Here is a 16,722-nt window from a genome sequence, read left to right as displayed (position 1 = left end):
AGAGAGAACTACAAAAAGCATAAAAATCAGGCTTAAGGTAGAAGCCTGTAAAAATTTTTCCCTCAGCTCAAAGATCTTGCCTTTTTTAAAGACTAATCAAGATTATTATTAATATTAGTGTTATTTCACCTCAATACATATTTCTGCCAAATTTTTGTTGTTGTTGTCATGATTATTTTCCTGAACAGAATCAAAGCAGTTGCTGATACGCTCTGCAGCACTCACTGTAAGCTTTGGCATGATTTGTGGCTTTATTTATTAAAGAGCTAGTGTTAATAGTTTACATTTATTAGTTGCTGCACACCCTTTACTGCGGCATGCATTTGCAATTTAATACTGCCATGCATCAACAGTATATGCATGTTTGGTATTTTATTAGCCACTAGCCGTGCTCATGCATTTTATTTATATCATCCTATAGCTTTCCCTGGCTGTTTGTGGGTCTGTACGTAGGAAAGACTCAGTGTACCAGTTCCTGTTCACATACTTCCAAGAGTCCAGAAGCTGCAAAGGCTACATCCTGTTCAGATCTCTCCTCCTCCTCCTACCTGGTAAGATTTTAAGGATCTTTCCTGGACTAATAGAGTTAGGAAGACTTTGCTGAATATGATCTTTTCTGTTGTGGCATCATTAATCAACTGAGAAAGTAATTTAAAGGGAATGCTGGACTCTGCTTTGGCTGGTTTGTCTGTTTTTTCTGAAGTTTGATACAGATGGGGGCTCAGAATCCAATTAAAGGAAGGTATTGGTATTGAATCACAGAATCATTTAGGTTGGAAAAGACCTTTGAGATCATCAAGTCCAACCATTAACCCAGGACTGCTAAGTCCATTGCTAAACCATGTCCCTAAGCACTGCATCTATGAGTCTTTTAAACACCTCCAGACGGTGACTCTACCACTTCCCTGGGCAGCCTGTTCCAATGCTAGGCCACCCTTGCAGTAACAAAGTTTTTTCTAATATCCAATCTAAACTTCCTCTGGCGCAGCTTTAGGCTGTTTCCTCTTGTCCTGTTGTTTCTTATTTAGGAGAAGACAGTGACACCCACCTGGTTACATGCCCCTACAGGTAGTTGTAGAGAGCAATAAGGGCCCCCCCTGAGTCTTCTCCTCTCCAGACTGAAAAAAAAACAGTTCCCTCAGCTGCTTCTCATAAGGTATATTAATGAAAATCTGCTTCTCCCACCATAGTCTCACTAACACATAAATAAGTATTTGGGAGATCTTTTTTGCACATAGATACTTTTTTTCTTTTTTAAAAAACAACAAGGATGATTCTCAGCATCATTCCAGATCAGTGATACACAGCACATGACCGAGGGAAACCGAAAAGCCACCTCCAGCCATGGTTGTGCCTACACCCTGTCAATATGTATGAGAATGATGGCTTTGTTTCTACAGACAGCAGACCTTTCCCCTAAATGAATAAACATGCTAACAACACATCCTTCTCTCATGCTGTAAAAGTTCTGCTTCCACGGAAAAGGAGAAAAACATCTCCAAAGGATATATATTCCCTTTCTGAAAGTACAGTAAAAGCACCAAGCTTAAGATTAGCATCATCTCAATTCACTCGTTGAGTTACTACCTTCCATCAGATTTGTGGGGACTTTGAAAACTGCTCAGAGATTGCTCAGCAGAGCTGGTGAAAATGTGCTGAATATTACTTGCAAAGTAGACTTCAAATTAAATTCCCCAAATTGCCTTTTGCTGTGCTTTTTTAATCACCTAGCGGTCTTGTTTACGAACCTTCATGCAAATGGCATATCAAAATATGGTTATTTATGAACAAAACAAATCATCCAAACCTTCCAGTTATTTCACATAAAATGGAATATTTTTTACATATTGAATGTATTCTCTGTTGCCAGGTCCTGAGTTGCCATGAGACTGGCTTACAAGTCTTAAGGCTGTGGTGATATTTTGTTTGAAAGATCATACAGTTAGTGTTCATTTTATCTGGTTTCAGCTCTGTAGTATTCACATTTCTAAGTGTTCACATTTCTAAGCTTTACCTGCATCTGTGTGTACTGTATGTATATTGGAAAGAGAGAACTCTCACAGCCCTCTGGCTCCTGAGAGATGAAACTCTAAAGGTACCAAAAATAGTGTGTTCTTAATGAGGAAATCATTAAATTTGGCAATTTCTGAAACCTCATGAGGTCTATAGCAAAACCTCCACTGATTTTTTTACATAGCCCAGATTTTGCCCCATGTGAAATCCAATATTTAATCAAATTCTGCATTACAGTAAAAAAAGATGGCAAAATGAGGAAAGCTGTGAGTACATCTATAAAGGTTTTTAGTTCTGGATGGCCACAGTATGCATCTGAATCTAACATCTAGTTCTTCAAAATTCTTGTCTAACATCTAAGGCATGAAAAAGCTGAAATCTTGCGTTTTTTCTAACTCAGTCCTACATATATTCACAGTCTAGATGATCTTCCACTAAGATTCTTGAATATAGGACCTGAACAGAGAGGTAATAGTCTCATCTTCTAGTTTAGGCATGAAACAAAAGAACAGTAGAGGGTCACTAAGTAGTCATGCAACTATTAAACTTCTTAAAAGCTCTGATTTAAATTTAGTCTCCATACATGATGCTTCTATGTTACAAATATGACCAAATTTCAGCAGGGTGCCCCAGCCAGTTCAAGTATTCTCAGGTGGCCCTCTCACAGTCTCTAATCTCAGAAGTGTATCCTATCTAGCAACTAGTTTAAACATCATTGAATCTGCCACGGGAATGTGAACCACTGTGGAAATGATGATATTTCTATGGGGAAACACCCACCACCACCACCACCTATGGTGATGCTGGGCAAAAGTGGTGGGATCAGTCCTTAACAAATACATTGCCTTGAAAGACAGATTTTTTTCCTGCTTTTTGTGCAAACTTTTTGGCTAACATTACACACAGCTAAAATAAATACACTTTTTTTTATGAGGAATAAAAAAGACTGACTTTTGTTGCAGAACCCCCCCAAATTGTTGCAAATGAATTTGAGTGATTTGTCCCCTCCTCCAACAGGATCTTGCTCTATGATCTTCTTCATCTTTGCCTGTAACAGGGATAGGGCAATTTGAGGCAGATATTAAAAGTGCTGGGTCTTCCATGGGTGAAAGCAATATCACTTGGAAAAGACAGTAATTCAGAACAAATTCCTCGATTTCTTACAAGCTGCCTTAAGTCAATACGGTTACTGAATGTAATTTTCCATGAGTGCAAGAGGAATGAATAAATCAAGTGTATCTTGATGTACGTATATATTACAGGAGCCTGGTTTTTTTAACCTGTTGAAGTATGCAGGAAAGTGAAATTGAATTAACAAGCCCATATATGTGTCCTTGCCTGACAGGGTGTTGCTGGTTAGAGGAGGGGATCAAATTTTACTTTTGTTCAGTATGTATTTATTGGAATTCTATATATACAATTATAAAAGCATATATGCACTCTGAAGTTCTATGTGTTTAGGTTGGTCCTTGAAGGATTGGTTTATGTCTAGGTGCTCTTTGATTTGAAGTAGCATGAGTCACACACACAAAAGAAAGAACAAGCAATTGGTGTGCCTTTAATCTCTATGTTCATATTGGTAGGGAAAAGCAAAAGGGTTATTTTCAAGAACTGCATTTCTTGAAAGAGGGAGAGAGAAAGGAAACTGGTTTAGGCCAGCAAAGAGGTTCCTGTGCGGTGCATTCTCTGCCTTGAAGAGTTGCATCTTAAATAACTGAATAACCCCATCTCTAGCACTTATGATTGGGAAATCAGGTCACAGGGAGTGACATTATCATGGGTGACACAGGTATCCACAGGACATGACTTTGGAGTGCCTGTCTATCGTCTGCACCACAAAGCTGATGAAGAGGAGGAATTCCATATTCTGACTTCAAGAAAGACAGACGTGAGCCAGCCCAGCCCTGATAAGTGTTACAGGCAACTTGGGAGGCTGCTGACACCTTACAGGATCGTGCCCACAGGCAGGTGGAAAGACAGCACAAGATTAAACATCAAAGACTAAATTGCTTTACTTTTCTTTAACAGGAAGATAATACAATTGCTTTTGATCCTTAAGGTTTAAAGGCAGTTGTGAAGCTTTAAAAAGAGAATCTGAGATGATGGGTTGCTGTATCACTTTATTTTGATTGAAAGAATCATGCTCTTAAATTCACAGCCCTCACTGTATCATCCTCCTAGACTTTCCATAAAAGGTGGAGCATAATGATCTTAATTTTTAGCCTTTCTTTCTTTGAGTGGCTTTTCATCTGATAGAGAAAATTATTGCTTTCAGACTGCCTGCATTAGAGGGCAGTCCCACGGCATCAAGGAAAAGACAGATACTTTAAATGTTGCTGGTAGCTAAGGTGCAACCTAGATTGTGCTACCGCCTGCGTCTATCATTACAGGGAACAGGTCTTCAGGACTGTGAGTCAAGGCAAGATCTGTGAGTGTGGATGTGCGCACATCCGTGAGCAAGGGACCAGAACACATACAGAATAGTTAATATCCTCCTCCACATAACAGGCAGCTGCCGAGCATCCTCTTGTGTATTATAGAAACTATATCAAAAGAAACTTTCTCCACCTAGGTCTCTTATGTACTGGCCTGTCCCCACTGTGATGTTGCAGCTATTCCTGATCAAGAGAGCAAAAGCATGAAGAAAGCTAGGCCTCTTTTTTGACTCAAAATGGATAGAGATTGGCAAGACTGGAGGAATTTTCTGATAAACAAGCTTCTAATAATTCTGGTAAAACTAAAACTGAAAGAGTAGTCAAGGTGAAATTGAACATTTGAGCTAAACCAAACCAAAATATTTTTGGAACAAATGAGCTAGTGGTTTATTTGAAATTTTGATCTGTGTAATAATTTGGGGAGATGAACATGCACAAAAATAACTTAAACCTAGGAAAAGTGGGTTTTGTCCAACTGTATGAATGTGTTTCTGAATATTCCTTACTTAGTGTTTGTGGTTTTTTTTATTCAGATGGGTTCATTTCCTCTAAAACCATTTAGTTACAATGCAAATGGTACACAACTGGGATACATATCTGTCTCTTTCTCTGTATTTAACCTTTGCGATCTTTTTAACTGGTTTGATGGTCTCTTTCATCATATTTACTATGATCACATCAACCAAAAAACTGTCTGACAGTGTCAAACAGTTTTATTAAAGCCTGTTTTTCATCACAGGCAGCTGGAACATATATGGCGCAGCTCCAGATATTCCCCAAATATTGCTCAGCTGTTTTCAGTGCTGCCAGACTCTTTTTTTTTTGAGGCTGGACTGCAGAAAGCCTAATGTTGGCTTGACAGTGATGTTATAATAGGAGATGTAGAAGATGTGGATCCTTTTTACTCAGCCTACTCATATTATACCTGTGGGATGCTAGGAACTAAACTACAAGGGAATGACAAGTTAAGGTATTTGTAACCAGCAGAAATACCTTTTAGAGGCTGTTGGGCTGTAGTGCATGAGTTATCCCAAGATAAACTAATTGTGCCTTGCAGATGCCTGTTTCTCCCCAATGACTGTAGAGAGAGTTTACATGTCAAGATGCTCTAAAAGTAGATGAAGTGGGTATTGCTAAAGAAGTCTTCCAGCACTGTGGTGAAAGTATGTGTTTCTCCTGATCTGGCTTTGGCAGTACTCCAAATGTAGATTTGTGTCTCACATCTCATGGTGCAGTGTGCAGGGAGGTCTTCACAAGTCTTCCAGCAGGAGTTATTACAGCATGGTGTTTCCAGGTGAAGTAGTACATTTTCCTGGCCAGAGTCGATGTCTCGGCTGTTCAGGTGGACAAGGTTAGCAACCTAACCTAAATACAGTATTAATAGTGCTTCATATCTTAAGTCACATTGATATTAATACCGATTTTTGTAAAGCTTATTATCAAAAAAGCTGTAGAAGTTTGAAGCCTAAGTTGGAGTTAAAAGGTTCGCTTATTTTTATGTTCTTAAAAAAACCAATAAAATATGCGGCTGAACACATGTGCGCATATACACAAATTCTAAAGCAAAGGGTTAATTTAGCATAGTTGCTTCTATGTCTGAACTACAGCATGATGCCTGAGGAACTCTATAGTCATGGGTTATATTATCTGAAGATACTTCTCCACTGAAGGCTCATTTATTGTAAGACCTAATACAAAGTAATGAATATTTGTTTTAAGTCAAGTCAGAACTAGAACTTGTCTCCCAGGGGACATGTGTAATTTTGGTGATAACTAGGAAATGCTTTCTTCCCCTGGAGTGAACTGTACTGGATTTAGTGCTGCATTAGTACGCTGAGCATCTAAACTGTGCTTTTTTGGTAATTTAGCTTCTCTTCAGCAGAGCACTAGCGTGGCTTTTTTTCTTAAGCATGCACGTAGTCACAGAGATTGATTTCAGTGGAACTATTCTGGAAATCAAGACAAAAATTACTTCTGCTTATTTCACAGATCTAATACTTATGATTTTAGAGGAATAGGCTTTTCTGAAAATTGGGTTTTAAGACCACAATAATAATTTTCTTTTTTATCCATGGATCTCCAAGTATTATATAAATATTAGTACCAATGGAATCAGTATTAGGAGAATGTAGCTGCTCATCAAAATTAATTTTATGAGAACAAATTAAGTCATTTATCTTTGGATTAAACTTGCAAATGCATAGAAGGCCTCTTGTATGCTTAATATACTATATAGCTCAAATTAGTTTCAGTATACTGTTTCCTATACTGTAGCCACAAGATAAGAAAAGCTTTCAGGTTTCCGTTTTTTCTCTGGTTCAATAATTCACCATGAATACTCTAACCCTCAAGAAAAGGTGTTGAGTTTATGCAGTTTAAAGAAGCTGGATCTACCACTATAGGTTTAGCACCTCTCACTTGAGAAAGGCTTTGGATGGAGGTCTCCTCTAGTCCTGGTGAGTCCTCTGCTGAAGACAATGGGAGAAAGCAAACTTCTGCTTCCTCTTCCATTGCTGCTACTCGGGGCTTGGCACTGGGGCTGAGGTTGTTTAATGTCTTCATTGGTGAGTGGGTTGATGTGTCCCATCATCATTAGGCAGCAGCCTAAGCAAGTTGGTGGGTGATAATAAACTGGGGGAGCAATCTACATCTGATGCCAGCCCTTCTCTGAGCATGGGGTGGGCCCAGAGGACCTTCAGGGCTTCCGCTCAATCTGATTCATTCAATGATTCTTTTTTTTTTTTTTTTTTGCAATGAACTGGGCAAGTCTTGCACTTTAGGAAAAAAATCTGGTGATAATAACCTCACTTTGACAGCAAAGCCCCTATGGGACTGACTTTCATAACTTGCTCCCTCTCTCTATCCCCTAACAATGAGGCAACAGCTTCTTGCCATTAAGTTGATTCTTTCTTCTTATTCCATGGACCCTAAAGTCTTCATAGCACTGTTAAAAGGACAGGTCTACCTACCCATTCACATCTCATATATGGCTGATGATTTTGGTCCCCCAGGTTTGCATTGCTATAGAGGAAGACAGGCTTTGAATCCAGGTTGACTGAGCAGTCCAATGTGGGAACACTCCTGATGAGCTGGTGCTCCTGGTGGAGCCCTAAATAATGATGGTAAAATAATGATGTAAACTGAGCCAGATAACTTCATATACCGGGACCACTGAGATAAAACACGTGTGATACCATCAAAACCAGAGGGATGTTCTTTGGAAGGAGAGAGCTAGGAGGCAGACAGATGATCCAGATGATCGTATCTGACCATAAAAAGCTGTGCTATACATCTCAGTGCAAGGTGACTAGCTGATGGGTGGAGGCTGGATTGCAATTTCAGACAATACCTAAAGCTTTTCTTTGAAGGGGGTAGGGGTGGAGGGAAGTGGGAGAGGAACATTTCTCCAAACCCCAAAATTTCTTATCTCTGCCACAAAAACTGAAATAAAATTCTAAATATCAGTTTTGTCTTAGTCACTGGTGGCAAGGACTTTAAAAAAAAAAAAAAAAAAGGAAAAGAAAGGAAGAAAGAGGAAACCTTCCAGTGACCTTTCTTTTCCTGCCATGTTGCTTCAGAGCTAAAGGGTGATTAACAGCCACCTGAAAAATATATTCAAGGAGGGTGGCATAAAGGCTCTATTTAACATTGTTGTGAAGCAGCAGGGGAGAGAGCTGCAGCTGCAAATGAACCTGTTCTTTGCTTGAATGAAAATTTTGGCACAAAGATCAATACAGTGAGACCACAAATGAATTTCAGTTATGCTAATATAATATAGGCAGATTAAATGCAAAGTTTTCTTGTTTAAAACTAGGTTTTGGAGCCCAATGTTTAAAAATGCTCTCCTTAATAAGATGCCTGGCTTCCATCTGGACACTGATATTAGCATTTTGGAGGCAGAAAGCATTTATGCCTAGGTTCTTGTTTCAAAGTGGGGTCATACCATTCTGTTAAGAGCTGGCTGAAGACTGGACTCTCTATTCAGCTACAGCTGAAGCTAACTAAGTTTTTATTGTGTACAAGCCATAAATAAGAAGCAGCAGTGGTAAAAACTACTTTTGTTAGCAACAACCAGAGAACATTCCCCTGATACACTGTCAGCTGAGACAGAGCTAAATGACAGGAGTCAAAATTAGTCAACAGAAAATAAGTCTTGTTAAACAAATCTGATTTTATTCTTTCAGCAGAATGGTTCCTTCTCATGAAGTTATTTGTACTAAAAGGGAATGTAGTTAATGCTCCTACACAGAATAAATAAGATATATGTTACAATGGATAAAAGTCATGTACCTAACAAATTAATAAAAGCTGTCAATAGTGAATTTGGGGATGTTGCTAGGGTTTATGTTGGGAATTGACAGCCTGTCTAAACTGTTGAACATTTTCATGGATCATCTGGATACCATAAATATAAACTCAACCACTGATTAATTGCAGAATACAAAAATATGGTAAGCTAATTACATATAGAGAATGAGGTTACTTGTTCCATTCAAATAAAATATGTTTTAATACGATTAAAGCTGAAAGTACGTACTTAGGACAGAAAGTCAGGCATTTGATAGAGTTGAAAAATGTCTCCTCCCATGATGTGACTCCAAGAAAGTGCTAGGGGCCACAGTGAGAAGACTAAATGTGATCTTCTAGTATATGAACTGGGTAGAGGAGTGTACAGAGGTAGATTTTCTCTACCTACAGCATTGGATGGATTGATACTGAAATATTTTTATATTCTGAGAGTCTGTATTATTTGAAGAATGTCTAAATGCTGGAGTGTATGCAGAAAATACCCATGAAGCAGTGGCCCAAAGACTTGCGAAAGACTCCACGTGTAACGAGCTTGGAGGCTGGTTTGTTGAAAGTTGACTTGTTTGCAGTGTATATGGACAAAATACCACAAGTTAAATGTCTCTTTAATGCCTCAAGGGGAAGGATAACAGAATCTGATTCCTGGGAGTTGAAAGGGGCACAATGAAGTGAGAAAGAACAGCAGGGAACATGGGGCACTGGCCACAGAATTGCAGTACTGTTACTTTTGTGCCTCAAAAACTATTGAAAACTTTTCCCTTATTCAAAAGTAGAATAGAGAACCTTCCTTTGAAGATGAGACTAAAAGTGCCTGGCATATTTAATTTAAGGATGTAGATTTGAGCAGAGGATATAAAAGAGAGTGCACTACGGCTTGAAGAACTTTATGTGGATATGAACTGGTCACAGGTAAGTGCAGGCTGGAGATGGGTGAAAAGTTTCTAATTATTATAGCGGTAAGGTCCTAAAACATCCTTTCATTGAAAGTAACATGCTCTGAGGAGGGTGTTTAGTTTATTAGGACCATTTTGTGATATAGTGGCCCACAATAATGGATGCTGGACTTACTTAAACATGGAGGTTCTTTTCCCTTGTGCGTTCTAATGAAGCACAACAGAAGTCGTCAGACTGGGCAGAGCTTTTCATCTTTGCAGCTTAGTCGGATGGAGTGTTTCCAGTGCACACACTTCCTCACAAAGGTAACTGGCTGTGTTACAGTCTTCTTTTAATTTTCATTAGGATGATACCCCTTTCTGTAGCATTTCATTCCTACCTCTTTTGAAGACTCAACCATAAGAGGAGAGGGCACTCAAGACCCTCTAGCCTGAGACTCAACATTGCCAAAATGCAGACGAATTATTGCAATGGTTCTGATTTTTTTTTTTAAATGAAATGTAGTAAAAATATGCAGTCAGAAAGTGTTGCAAATATCACAGCTATCAAAAGACTTGGACAAAGGTAAATAACTATAAATTTCTCTGTGTACCTGAATGATCCAGATCACTAATATCAAATAGCAAGGCTGGCATGTAAATAAACATTTTCACATGAGTTCTAGTTTTTGGGTTTGATACAGCTGAAATACCTAGAGAAACTGCTCTTTTCCTCTATTTTGACATTCTCACTTAAACTCCAGCTTGAAATCAAGCTTAGAGATTACTATAGATGGTATCAGTTAACCATGCATTTCCCCCATCGTTTAAATAGTTTGTCCAAATTTAAACAAGTACTTAATTTAATTAAATTATTTCCTTGTCATATTCAAAAAAGCTTCTCTCAAAATGAAATCTGTCTATTTTTGTCTGTGACACAGGTTAAAATCTGCATTTTCTGTATGACTTTAATGGTCCTTCTTCTACCTGGAGGTCTAGTTTAACACCACTGGCTTTTCAAATGTCATGCTTAAAATATGCTTTAACTTTCTAACGAGGAGTGATTACTGTTGGAGGTAAGCCATCAGTGGAGCAATAACGAAAGTTTTGACTTAGCCAATTAACACACTTGTATATTCAGCACCTCCACTCCCAAGAATACAGTGATCATGTATATGAGCCTGTGCCTCACATGTGAGGCTGTCAGAATTTATTTCCTGTATGTCAAGTCTGTAAATTTTGAAGAGTATTATACCACTAGAATCATCCCTAGAACTAAAATTATTTCACTGAAGCGTAGTCATGATAGGAAAATACCATTATGTGGTTTTGGAAACACAAGAAGATGCTTGTGTTAACCTTTTGAGTGGCAAGGGGGCTGTCTAAAGACCTTAGGCAGCATACATCGTTTAGCGGGCAGACTAGGCAAAACCAGGCAAGTAATCACGAGGATATGACAATGAATACAGAGCTCTTGTAAAAAAAACAACCAAACTGTGAAGATCATATCTCAAACAGAAAATGCTTAAAATCTGTTTTCTACAGATTTAGAAAATGCACAGTTTTGAGTGGATTTCTTGTTCAACTTACAGAAGCTCAGCTTTAATTATAATGAGGCTGATGACCTTTGTGATGTCCTGATAGTCTCCAAAATGCAAACCTTCAAACAGAGATGCTGAAAGAATAATAAGTGAGGACTTCCCCTCCTTTTTTCTCAGCACTGGTTCTAAAGCCCAGGTATCCAAACATTTAAATTATAGCCACAATGTAAACGCTCCCATCCTTTTGCATGTTACAGGCAGCAGATTTTTTCTGCTGTTCCACAGAGGTTAAAAAAGTTTGCAAAAACCCAAAGCTGATTTTTTTTTTAATATTAAAACACAGAGATAAAAGCTAGAGAGTGTACAGACATAGTCTGCTGTGTTAGAAAACCCCTCAGGTTTTAATGTGTCAGAGCAACACTATGAGGAAGGTATGGAGGACCTTTTATTTCTTTTTGAACTGGATACTTAGATCCACAAAGGTGTCCATTATTTGACGAATTCCAGTTGAGACAGGTTATATGTAAGAGCCTGAATATATTTGAAGCTTGAAGCGGAAAGACTTGTGTACCAGAAGCCTGCTGAAGAATACAGGTGCTCCACCTGTGTCCCCCAAGAGACACCTCATACCTAATTGATTTCCCTTTTACTTCTGCTCATAGTAGTAGAAAATTGTGCTTAGTATGGTCAGTTTTCAAAATGCTTGCTTGACCAAAATTAATTAGATATCACAGCATCCTCAGAATAATTTACTGTTCTCTATTTATTAGCTAGTAAACTGAAAGGAGGGACTGAAATTACTTTGCCAAAGCCACACATCAGGTCAAGATTAGAACCTGTATTTCCACATTCTCAATTTTGTGCTGTAACAGTCTGATTATACTGCCAGTAGTTTATCACCTTGCCAGTGCAGTATTGCTCCCCTAGGTCTCCTTCTTCTTAATAGTGGTTAACTTTCAGACCATGTTAAATGCTCACTGGAAATGTGAATGAGGGGGGTTGGCCAAAACTGTTACTTTGACTTTTTTTACTGAGTTTTTAAAGCTAACATAATTTTTTTTATTCTTTGGATGCCTAGAGCTAGACACCACTATACAGCCAAATTAAGGTAGACCTGAATTCTTCAGAGCTGCTAAGTACCACAATGCTTAATTAAATCAACAGAGGAATTGTTGGTGAGCATCCCTGAAAAGCAAGATATGTTTGTTTAGCTGTCTGAAAGTGGACACTTAAATCTAAAACTCATGACCTGACTTTTAAGTGATAAGACTCATTATCAAATGAGAAAATAGTTTTCCATACAGTATGTTTCAGAGCAGTACTAGGAGATTTTTTTTTTTTTCAGAAGAAAAGACAGATTTCCAATAGGTAGTGTCATGTTCTTAAATCTAGTGAACTAAGTATAAATGTGAATTTTATTCTGAGATGAATTTAGTTTGTCCATATACTTGGTAGGCAATACAGGATGCCTGTTCCTATGAGAACAAGGAATACAGCTGAGAAGAATTCTTCTAGATGCAATGAGGTCATTTGTTAACACTGTCACAGAGAACTGCTGTAATCATTACCAGTTATGGGCGCTGGCTTTCTCATTGTTGGGCTGACCCACCCCTAGTAGAGCAGTTCAGCAGAAAGGAAGCAAATATATGAAGGTAGTGAAAGTTCAAATACACAATTATAGCCCTTATGTGTTTATGAAGAAGAAAGATAATGCTAAGTGAAAAAAACAAGGAGTAAGTGGGGATAAATGGAAGGTTTCAGCCCTGTGTCTGCTTAGGAAAGCTGAGAACTAGTAACTTATGACTTTAATGCAGAAGCAGTGCTAGAATATCGTAGGTGGGCCCTCAGCTGTGATGGAGTGACAAGGAAAGAATAAGCAATCTTGAAGTCATTAAAGAAAACCCTAAATAAAATTCTCACGCACCTTAGGTCTGTGGGATGACAGCATTAAATGTCATTCCTCTGCCTCCTGCCATCAGGATGTCCAGTTAAAGACCTGACAGATTGCCTTTCACAAAACGTCAGGTTAAGGATGTGCTTTTCACTTGTGTTCCAGGTTTTTTTCAAGAGGCAGTTATGAGAAAAGGAGATTTTTACATGTGTTTATCTATCCCAACCAGCCCAGGCACTATTGCTAAAAACAAACAAACAAACAAACAAACAAGAGTAAAAAGTGAGTAAAAGTATGATCACATCCATCAGGCAATTAGTCATGAAAAGATTCAGGGTCATCATCTAGGGACAACTGCCCAAAATCCACTTCTACAAGTGGCACCAAGGTGGGACAGCCATCGGACTTCAGACCAGGTGCAAAAAGTGTGTCACCAGCACACAACCCAGGGCTCAGATAGCTGTAGTGCAAGAGAGCAAAGGAGTGGGAGGAGGAGGGACTGGCGCCCACAAATCCAGTGCCAGGCTTTGCAGGAAGGAAAAAGAGCTTATGCCATGTTATTCTTTATCCTTTATTACTTTTCCATTGTTTGCAGGACCATAAGTCATCTCTGCATTGCTAACTCTTCCCTTCCTCTGGGCTGTGTCAGGTCAGCTGTGCTTAAGAGAGATTAAAGCGGTGGTGAGACCTCTCCCCTGTGCCTCGGTCGCAGGGATTTTCCCTGCTGGCAGTGCTGGCAGCCCAGTGATGTGCTGGTCGCCCCCGCCAGCCTGCACCCCAGGGACCCTCTGCGCATGGAGGCAGTGGGAAGTGTGAGTGACAGCCTGGCTGGCTGGTCTGAAACGAGGCACAGGGGCTGCCAGTCCAATTTCACGATGTCAAAATGGGAATTTGTCAAAGGCGATGGGATAAAACCTACTCCGTTTCACTATGGTATGTGCCCAAAGGCAGCCCAGCAGAGCACACGGGCTCGCTGTGGTGCATTTACTGGTGCAGGGCAACACCTTTTCCATCAGTGCACCCTTCGCATAGGCGTGAGTAGGGGAGATGCTGCCCACCACAATCCAGCTTTTTCTGTCACCCCCTAGCAAGCAGCATTGCAACTATAAACACAGCTATAAGCAGAGCATATAAAGCGGTCCTGTAATTATAGTGACTTTAGTGGTCCTTTGCAATGCGAATATAATAAATTGTGGGCACACAGTGACACATCCCCGCTGCATGTAAAGAGAGACAGGAGTCTGTGGTACGTGGCAGCAGGTTGTGGCTGCCCCAAGGGTACTTCTGTTTTTCAAAGCCCCTTCCTGCCCAGAAGGATGGCTAGTGAGCTCTTTGAGCCCTCCATTGCAGAAATCACTTATTTCTCAGCATTATTGAAATACTGGGGGAAAAAAATGGAAAAATCTAATTACCCAAAGGTTCTTCCCTCTGCCCTGTGTTTTAAATAATTTTGCATACAGGAATTTTACCTGTTTCCCCAACCCTTTCTAATACAGTCTGATTAGATACGAAAGCAGCAAATTTAGTGATTAGATATACCACTATTTTAAATGAAATCACATCAGCATCTGCGCATCCCTTTAAGGCTTACTTACTGTCATACCTAAATAGATGTGGCTGGTTATTGCAGGCAAATGAACACCCAGATAGTACTTGACATCTGAGGTCTCATTCTAAGAGGTCTGTTTATTCAACGAGGCATCAGAATTAGATATTGGACTTGTGGGCTATCAAAATGTGTCAGGCTAAACTTTGAGCTAACCTAAATCAGTAGAGTTCTGTGTAACCCACAGACCATGGACTAAAGCTGACTTCAACAAGCAGAGAATATCCCACTGCTTTTTCAGCCCTCGCAATAAGTTGTTTATGAAAGAGCTCCTAGCCAAGAATTATTCATAGGAATTGGAAAATATCTTCAAACATAAAATAAATTGGACAGAATAGAAATCCCTCTGCATTTGTTCAGTGAACACAATGCAGAATTCATCATTTCTGAGGGAAACTTGCTTTAGCCAGAAGTGTCTGCCAGAGTGCTGTCTCTGCTGGGCAGTCATATCATTGCCTCAGTCCAATAGCTGGATGGTCACGACGTTCTTCTAGGTTCTGGGAGATGTGCATTCAATTCCAAATACACTGAGAAGTGCTGTTGGGGCTGACAGTGTTCCTTTTGGCTTCAAACCCATCCAGATGTATTACTGCTCCAGTAGCAGCTCCATGTGACAGCCAGCTGGAGCAAGCAGCAACCAGACAGGTTCCTACCTGGTCCCTGAATAACCTATGGGTTGTTTTCAATGTGCCGGATTACAAAAAAATTAGAATTGTCTCTTATTTTGTTTGGCAGCTCTGCCAAAATGCAGTCTAAAGCTGTCTGGTAGGCTTCAGCTCTTAATGGACTATTCATAAGTGCGCAGCTCCTACTAAAATCTAGTTCATCCATTCCTGTCATTGGCTTCTTCTGTCCACCCTGCCCTTCAAGGCCATTGCAGCATTATTTCCAGATTATTATAATTCCAAAATCCTAAGTCTACTTTCATCAAAATTAGCTACAATTATTTCAGTTGGTTCAGAGTAACTTCACCAAGGTAACAGAATGAAGATAATTTGAATAAGTAGGTTTCTCATTTGCAAGCTAACCTCTCCTTCCTCTGGCTGTCACTTCACTGAAGTGAATCAATGACTTTTGACTTTCACCACTACAAATATTCCATTTTCAAGCCAACCACCTTTATTATGTCTATTTAAACACGAAGCACACATTTATCTGAAGCCAATGGCACTTTCTGCTTATTGTGAATTCTACCATGCAAAGAAAAAAATTTAAAAGAGACTGATCTTAAGCTTAGAAGATCCAACCACTGAGAAAACAAATTCTTTCATGGAAGGCTATCTCATCTCTCAAGAAAAAAATGCTATATCTCTTCATTCTGCTTTTGTGTCCGTGTCTAGTGCTCGTGTCATTTAGAAGGTGATGTCTCTACTTCTATACATGACTAGGCTTCTTTATTCCTTGTTTCTGATGTTTTATTACATGGTGCCAGTTAAAATTCTCTTAAAAATCAGAAACTCATCCCATATGTGACCTTTCTTTATATTCAATAACAAAGACACCTGCTGTTTTACCTTGTCATCTAGACATTTGTCGCTGTCAGCTGGGAATTCCGAAAAGGTTTTCATTTTCTTTGAAGCACTGCCCTTCTCACTTTTGCAGTGAACCAATGCCTTAAGAGGCCGGCATGGGATATTGGCACCTTCACAGTCACCACAGATCAAAACTGTAAGTATTTTTTGCAAATCAAATACTGGATCAAATACTGCAGCCGCCTCATGAAAATCTACCTCTTTGGGAGAAAATCTACTGGTCTTTCAAAAAGTGGAGAGCTAAATCCTCTTCTTGAGTAAATCAAGAGATCTGTCAGCTCAGCAGGAGTTTACTGGATGGAATTTTCTGGCCCACTTTATGCAGGAGGTCAGAGTAGGATGGTCTAACAACGCTTTTTTCACCTTAAAACTGATGTCTGTCACCCATTTAAATGGAATCACACCTGAAGTTACATCAGTTGATGTTCTGACCCATTTCTTTCTTTTGTCCTTTTTTTCTGGGGCAGGAATGTTTTCTATGCCTGTAACTCCATTTAGTAAGCTTAAAATTTTTCCTTCTTAGA

The sequence above is a fragment of the Falco biarmicus genome, chromosome 3 (assembly GCF_023638135.1).
Source record: "Falco biarmicus isolate bFalBia1 chromosome 3, bFalBia1.pri, whole genome shotgun sequence".
Taxonomy (NCBI): Eukaryota; Metazoa; Chordata; class Aves; order Falconiformes; family Falconidae; genus Falco; species Falco biarmicus.
The sequence above is the reverse complement of the archived record's forward strand: the minus strand, read 5'-3'. Positions refer to the sequence as shown.